This window comes from Equus caballus, chromosome 11 (assembly GCF_041296265.1).
Source record: "Equus caballus isolate H_3958 breed thoroughbred chromosome 11, TB-T2T, whole genome shotgun sequence".
Lineage (NCBI taxonomy): Eukaryota > Metazoa > Chordata > Mammalia > Perissodactyla > Equidae > Equus > Equus caballus.
This window is the reverse complement of record NC_091694.1, coordinates 50,337,557-50,344,470: the sequence shown is the minus strand read 5'-3', so window position 1 is coordinate 50,344,470 and position 6,914 is coordinate 50,337,557.

The following is a 6,914-nucleotide window of genomic DNA, read 5'->3' as shown; positions in this document are numbered from 1 at the left end:
CTTTTAGGAGTAATGTTTCCTCAGCAAGCTATCAAAGAAAGACCTTAATAAATGCCAGAAAGGAGAGATTTTTAAGGTCTCATTCTCTTATTATATACAATTAAAGTCATATATAAGTAATAAAAAGAGGAACCAAAATGTCTTAGCTATTTGTAAATGAAGAAATACTCTTCCATCTCACCACGATTCACAGTGAAAACTATCTAGAAAAGAACGAAATATATCAAAACCCGTGGGATACAGCTAAAGCTGGACTCAGAGGAAAATGTACAGCCTCATGTTTTTATAACTTAAAACTGAAGACTGAAAACAAATAAGCCAGTGTTTAACTTAAAATTAAGAAAAATCACCTACAAAATCACCCAAAGTGTAGCAGCAAGAGAGAATTAATAAAGATAGAATATTAGAAGATTCCAAAAATTGGTAGAATGAGTAAAAGTAAAACCCATTTAAAAAATTAAACTTTCTATTTTTAGGTAATTGGAGACTCAAATGCAGTTGTATGAAATAATACAGAGAGATCTCATGTAGCATTTATGCAGTTTCCCCCAATAGTAACATCTTGGACAACTATTGTATAATATCACAACCAGTATCACTATCAATATTGACATTGATCCAGTCCAGTTACAGAACATTTCCATCACCACAAATTACAGAATTAGAGGACAGATTAGTGGTTGTCAAGGCTTAGGAACTGGATGTGGGGTAGGACAGGGGATGGAGGTGGCTGTGGCTATAGGAGGGCAGCACAATTGTTTCCAGTTTTTGGCTATTACAAATAAAGCTGCTATGAACTTTCATGTGTAAGTTTTTCTGTGAACATAGATTTTCTTTTCTCTGGGATAAATGCCCACGAGTACGGTTGCTGGGTCACGTAGTGATTGCATGGTTACTTTTACAAGAAACTGCCATGCTGTTTTCCAGAATAGTTTTATCATTTTATAGTCCCACCAGCAATGTATGAATGGCCCAGTGTTGTCCACATCCTCACCTGCATTTGGTTGCTGTCACCATTTTTTTAAAAGTTGTTTTAACCATGTAGGTGTGTAGTGATATATTACTGTGGCTTTAGTTTGCATTTCCCTGATGGATAATGATGTTGGCATCTTTTCATGTGCTCATTTTCCATCTGTATACCCTTTTTAAAAAAAATTAATTTTTTATTGCAGTAACAGTGGTTTATAAAATTACATAAGTTTCAGGTGTACATCGTTATATATTTCAATTTCGTTGTAGATTACATTATGTTCATCACCCAAAGACTAATTACCATCCATCCCTACACACATGTGCCTAATTACCCCTTTCTCCCTCCTCCCTCCCTCGTTCCCCTCTGGTAACCACCAATCCAATCTCTGTTGCTATGTATTTGTTTGTCATTTTTATCTTCTACTTACGAGTGAGATGGTATTTGACTTTCTCCCTCTGACTTATTTCACTCAGCATAATACCGTCAAGGTCCATCCATGTTGTCACAAATGGCCGGATTTCATCATTTCTTATGGCTGAGTAGTAGTCCATTGTGTATATATACCACATCTTCTTTATGCATTCGTCCCTTGATGGGCATGTAGGTTGTTTCCAAGTCTTGGTTATTGTGAACAATGCTGTGATGAACACAGGGGTGCATGTATCTTTATGCATTCGTGTTTTCATGTTCTTTGGTGTATATCCTTTTGACAAAATGTTTCTTCATGTCTTTTGCCAATTTTCTAACTGGATATTTTTTTACTGTCGAGTTTTGGGAATTTTTTATATTTTCTAGTGCTAGGCTTTGGCTGGATATGCAGTTTGCAAATATTTTCTCCAAATCTGCAGCTTGTCTTTCTATCCTGTTAACAAAAGCCCATTTCCAAAAATACTATTTGGGGCAAGCCCAATTAAGGAACTGAGAAAAGTGACGTGACCACATAAAATAGGTTAAATGACACTTCCTATTTCCGTAGAAATTTGGATGGATTCCCAAAACTGAGAATGATTGTTGATAGGTACCTATACATTTAAAACAGAGAGGAGCTGAGGGGTGGGGGAAATTGGGAGATGTTGGTCAAAGGGTACAAACTTCCAGTTAGAAGATTAACAAGTTTGGGGGTCCAATGTAGAGCTTGGGGATTTTAGCTAACGATACTGTATCACATACTTGAATGTGGCTAAGGAGAGTAGATCTTAAATGTTCTCACCACAAAAAAGAAATGGTAACTATGTGACGGGATGGAGGTGATAGCTAATACTATGACAACAATCATGCTGCAATATATAAATGTGTCAAATCAACACATTGTACACCCTATATTTATGCAATGTTATGTGTCAATTATATCTCAATAAAGCTCGAAGAAATCCCAGAGGTGCTGGACACATCTAGTTAGGATTTAGAGGTGGCAAAACAAACAACCACCACTCTTCTCAGCCTCTGTAAGAGAAGAGTAGGTAGTTAAGGAGATTAGTTCAAGGGAATTCTTAGACGTAGGGAGAGTCAACTCTTTTTCTCTTCACGTGGTGAAGGGGGAATCCTTCTCCACATCCCATGAACCAGATGATGGAGTCCGAAGGGAACCACTGTAGAAACTAAGGTTGTCTTCAAGGGTGTAAGACAGGCATCTCACTAACAGGACAGATGGTAGTTGAGCTGCAGATACTGTTGGACCCACTGTGGAGTGGTATTTGAGAGGGGCAAGAAGAATGTTAGGGGAGGCTGTGGATGTGTCTTCAGGAGTTTGGGGGCAATCGTGAAGAAATAGACTCATCCTTGACAGGAGAAGTCTGAAGGCAAAAACCTGAGCTGGAGCTAACCCATTTATCAGTTGCTCATTCTGCACTTGGTTGTCTGTCAGAGAATCTGTGAGCCTAGTGGACTCCATGGGTATCAGGCTTGAACCATCTAAGAAAGACCCTGCCCAAGAGGACTACGTGGCAGAATGAGGCTGAAAGAGGCTGTGGGTGTACAGCTGCAGTCTGGGGCGGGAACTGATGGTGATCATCACAGAGGATAGCCAGAGAGTTCCTCATCCTTGTGAGGGACAGATATGGTGCAGAGGATCCCATGGGGGTCTCTGAGGCACCACCAATAGACTCCATAAAAGGCCAGTGTGTGTTCCTGCTGTGAAGAGCATCTTGGTGCCACAATAGCATCAGATGATGGACCTATTTTCCTTGAATCCTCCTCTTTTTTGCCCCAACCATTGAGGATCAAAGAGGAGAAGAGAAAAGAAAGAACAGAAGAGTTCATGACTGCTGCCCTAGATTCTTCAGAAGCAGACCCCGGGATGTGGATACTTGTGGAAGTGATTCATTTCCCTAGGGAAAATTGGTCGAGAAATGGGGAAGCAGGATGAGGAAGGGAAGGAGATCAAGCAAGAGAGCAATAGAAATTGACCATGAGATGAGGATTTTTATGAAAGTGCTTCATGAGGAAGTGTTTTTAGGCAATATAAAGCAAAGTCCTGCGGTGGTGGTGGTGTATCTAGCTCAATCCCATATGGGAGCAATGGAGACAAAAAGGTCACATCTCAGAGATGCCCCAATCAGGAACAAGGGATCTGGAGTATTTATATCCTTGCACCCACAGTCATTGCTTAAGGGCTGCCTGTGGTTGGCAAGAACATAAATTCTAAGATACTTCCTGCTTACTGTGTGTCCACATAAAGCAAGTTCAGCAGCTTGAGGGCAGTCCGCTGACAAAGAGACACAGGTGCTGGTTGTTAAGAATAAACTCACACTAGGAACTAGCGTGCATGAAAAGAGGGAGGGGATCTGAGCGAAGCCCTGACCGCGTCTGCTACAGCCCAGTCCATTGCAGACCCTGAGGTGGTGTTGCGTAAAGCTTTGATTGGACATGAGAGTAAAGTTTTACTTTAGCCTAGACTGGACTTTTGAGACCTGAAGTTAAGACTGACTTTATAGCCTTTCCTATATATGGTGAAGAAAAATCCAAGGAAATCTATTTAATAATGATGGAATGACATATTAGCATATGATGCCCTTTATCAGGTTGAGGCCGTTCCCTTCTATTCCTAGTTTGCTGAGAGTTTTTTTTTTTTAAATCATGAATGGGTATTGAATTTTTGTCTTGTGCCTATTCTCAGTGAATTGATACAATTATATGAATTTTCTTCTAAAATTGTTAATATGGTAGATTACATTGATTGATTCCTGAGTATTGAGCCAAACTTGCAGTCCTGGGACAGACCTCACTTGGTCATAGTGTATTGTTTTGCTAGATTCAAATTGCTAACATTTTGTTGAGGATTTTTATATCTATGGCCCTGAGAGATATTGACCCGTAGCTTTCTTGTATGATCGTTGTCTAGTTCCAGTAACAGGGAAAATGCAAGCCTAATAAAATGAGTTGGAAATGTTTCCTCTTCTTCTATTTTCCTGGAAGAGATTATGTAGAATTCATGTTATTTCTTCTTTAAATATTTGGTAGAATTCTCTAGTTAACCCATCTAGGCCTGGAGATTTCTTTTTTGGAAGGTTTTAAACCATGAATTCAATTTCTTTAATAGTAATAGAATTATCCAGTTTGTTTGTTTTATCTTAAGTTTCTATAATTTGTGGTTTGGGGAGAATTGTTCCATTTTATGTAAGCTGTTAAAATTTTGTGCATAGAATTATTCTTAATGTTTCTTTGTTACCCTTTTAATTTCTTCAGAGTCTGTTGTGACATCCTCTTTTATTCCTGATATTAGTAATTTGTATTTTTTCCGTTTTTCTCTTTGTCAGTCTTGCTGGAGGTTTATCAATTGTGTTGATCTTTGCAAAGAACAAACTTTTGGTTTCACTGATTTTCTCTATTTTTTTTTCTGTTTTCAATTGTATTGATTTATGCTCTTATCTTCATTTCCTTTCTTCTGCTTGCTTTGTGTTTGTTTTGTTCTTTTTATAATTTCTTAAGGTGGGAGCTTAGATTGTTGACCTAAGACCTTTCTTCTATTTAATATAAACCTTTAATGTTATAAATTTCTCTCTAAGCATTTATTTAGCTGCATCCCACAAATTTTGATATGTTGTATTTTTTTCCTGCTTTTTTCTCCCCAAGTCCCCCCAGCACATAGTCGTATATTTTAGTTGTAGGTGCTTCTAGTTGTGGCACGTGGGACGTCACCTCAGCGTGGCCTGGCAAGCGTTGCCATGCCTGTGCCCAGGATCCAAACCGGCAAAACCCTGGGCTGCCGAAGCAGAGCACACAAACTTAACCACTTGGACATGGGGTGGGCCCTGGTATGTTGTATTTTAATTATAGTTCAGTTCAAAACAGGTTCTAATTTCTCTTGAGACTTCCTCTTTGACCCATGCATTGTTTAGAAATGTGATGTTTAATTTTTGGATTTTGGAGTTTTTAGATTATCTTTTTGTTATTGATTTCCAGTTAAATTCCATTTTGATTTGAGGACATACGTTGTAAAATTTTGATTTGTTTAAGTTTGTTTTGTGATCCATGATATGGTATACCTCAATGTGCACTTGAAAATCATGTGTACTCCGCTGTTGTTGGGAGGACTGGTCTGGAGACGTCCATTAGATCTAGTTTGTTGATGGCATGTTTAAGTTCTGCATTTTTATGTCTACATGTTCTATTACTAAGAAAGGAGTGTTGGAGATTTCAACCATAATGGTGAATTTGTCTATTTCTTCTTTCACTTCTGTCAGTTTTTGCATCATGAATTTTGAAATACAGCTATTAAGTGCATAGACATTTAGGATTATTATGTCTTATTGGTGGATTAACCCTTTTATCATTATGTAATGTCCATCTTTATCCCCAGTAACTGTATTTGTTCTGAATTTTACTTTGATCTTAAGATAGCCATTCCAGCTTTCTTTTGATTAGTGTTTGCCTACTTATCTTTTCCCAAATTTTTACTTTTAATCTATTTATATTATTATATTTTGAAGTGAGTTTCTTGTAGACAGCATATATTTGGGTCATTTTTAAAGTCTATTCTGAGAGTCTCTGTGTTTAAATTGATGTGTTTTTACCATTTACATTTAATGTCATTGTTGATATGTTTGGATTTAGGTCTAACATTATTTGTTTTCTGTTTCTTCCTTGTGTTTTTAATTCCTCTGTTTCCCATTTCCTGCCTACTTTTGGGTTATTTAAATATTTTTTAGCACTCCACTTTAATTTCTCTATTGTGAGTTTGACCACATCTCTTTGCGTAGTTTTTAAAAATAATTGCTCTGGGGGGCTGGCCTGTGGCTGAGTGGTTAAGTTCGTGTGCTCTGCTTTGGTGGCCCAGGGTTTTATTGATTCGGATCCTGGGTGCGGACCTAGCACCACTCATCAAGCTATGCTGAGGCAGCATCCCACACAGCAGAACTAGAATGTACAACTAGAATGTACAACCATGTACTGGAGGGCTTTGGGGAGAAGAAAAAAAAGATTGGCAACAGATGTTAGCACAGGTGCCAAGCTTAAAAAAAAATATATATAGTTATATATTACATATAATAGCTATATATATAATATATTATATGTAACATATATGTAACTATATATAATATATATTATGTTGTCATATTTTACACCTACATAAATTGAAAATGCCAGTAGGCAAGGTTACTTTTTAAAAATTTTAATCGTCAAAAATATTTTCAATATCTCACAAAGAGATCAGAAGTCCCTTGTTTTCCCCAGACATTTACCATTTCTGTTGCTCTTGGTTCCTGGTGCTCCATGTTTTTTCCTGGTGTCATTTCCCTCCACGCTGAGTCACTTTCTTTAGTCGTTCTTTTAGAGAAGAGCTGCTGGCATCACATTTTCTTAGCTTTCCTTCCTCTGAGAATGTCTTTATTTCACCTTATTTCCTGAAGGATATTTTCACTGGACATAGAATTCTGGTTGACAGTTCTTATCTTCCATCACTTGAAAATGAGCCACTTCCTTGGCCTCACGGTTTCTGATG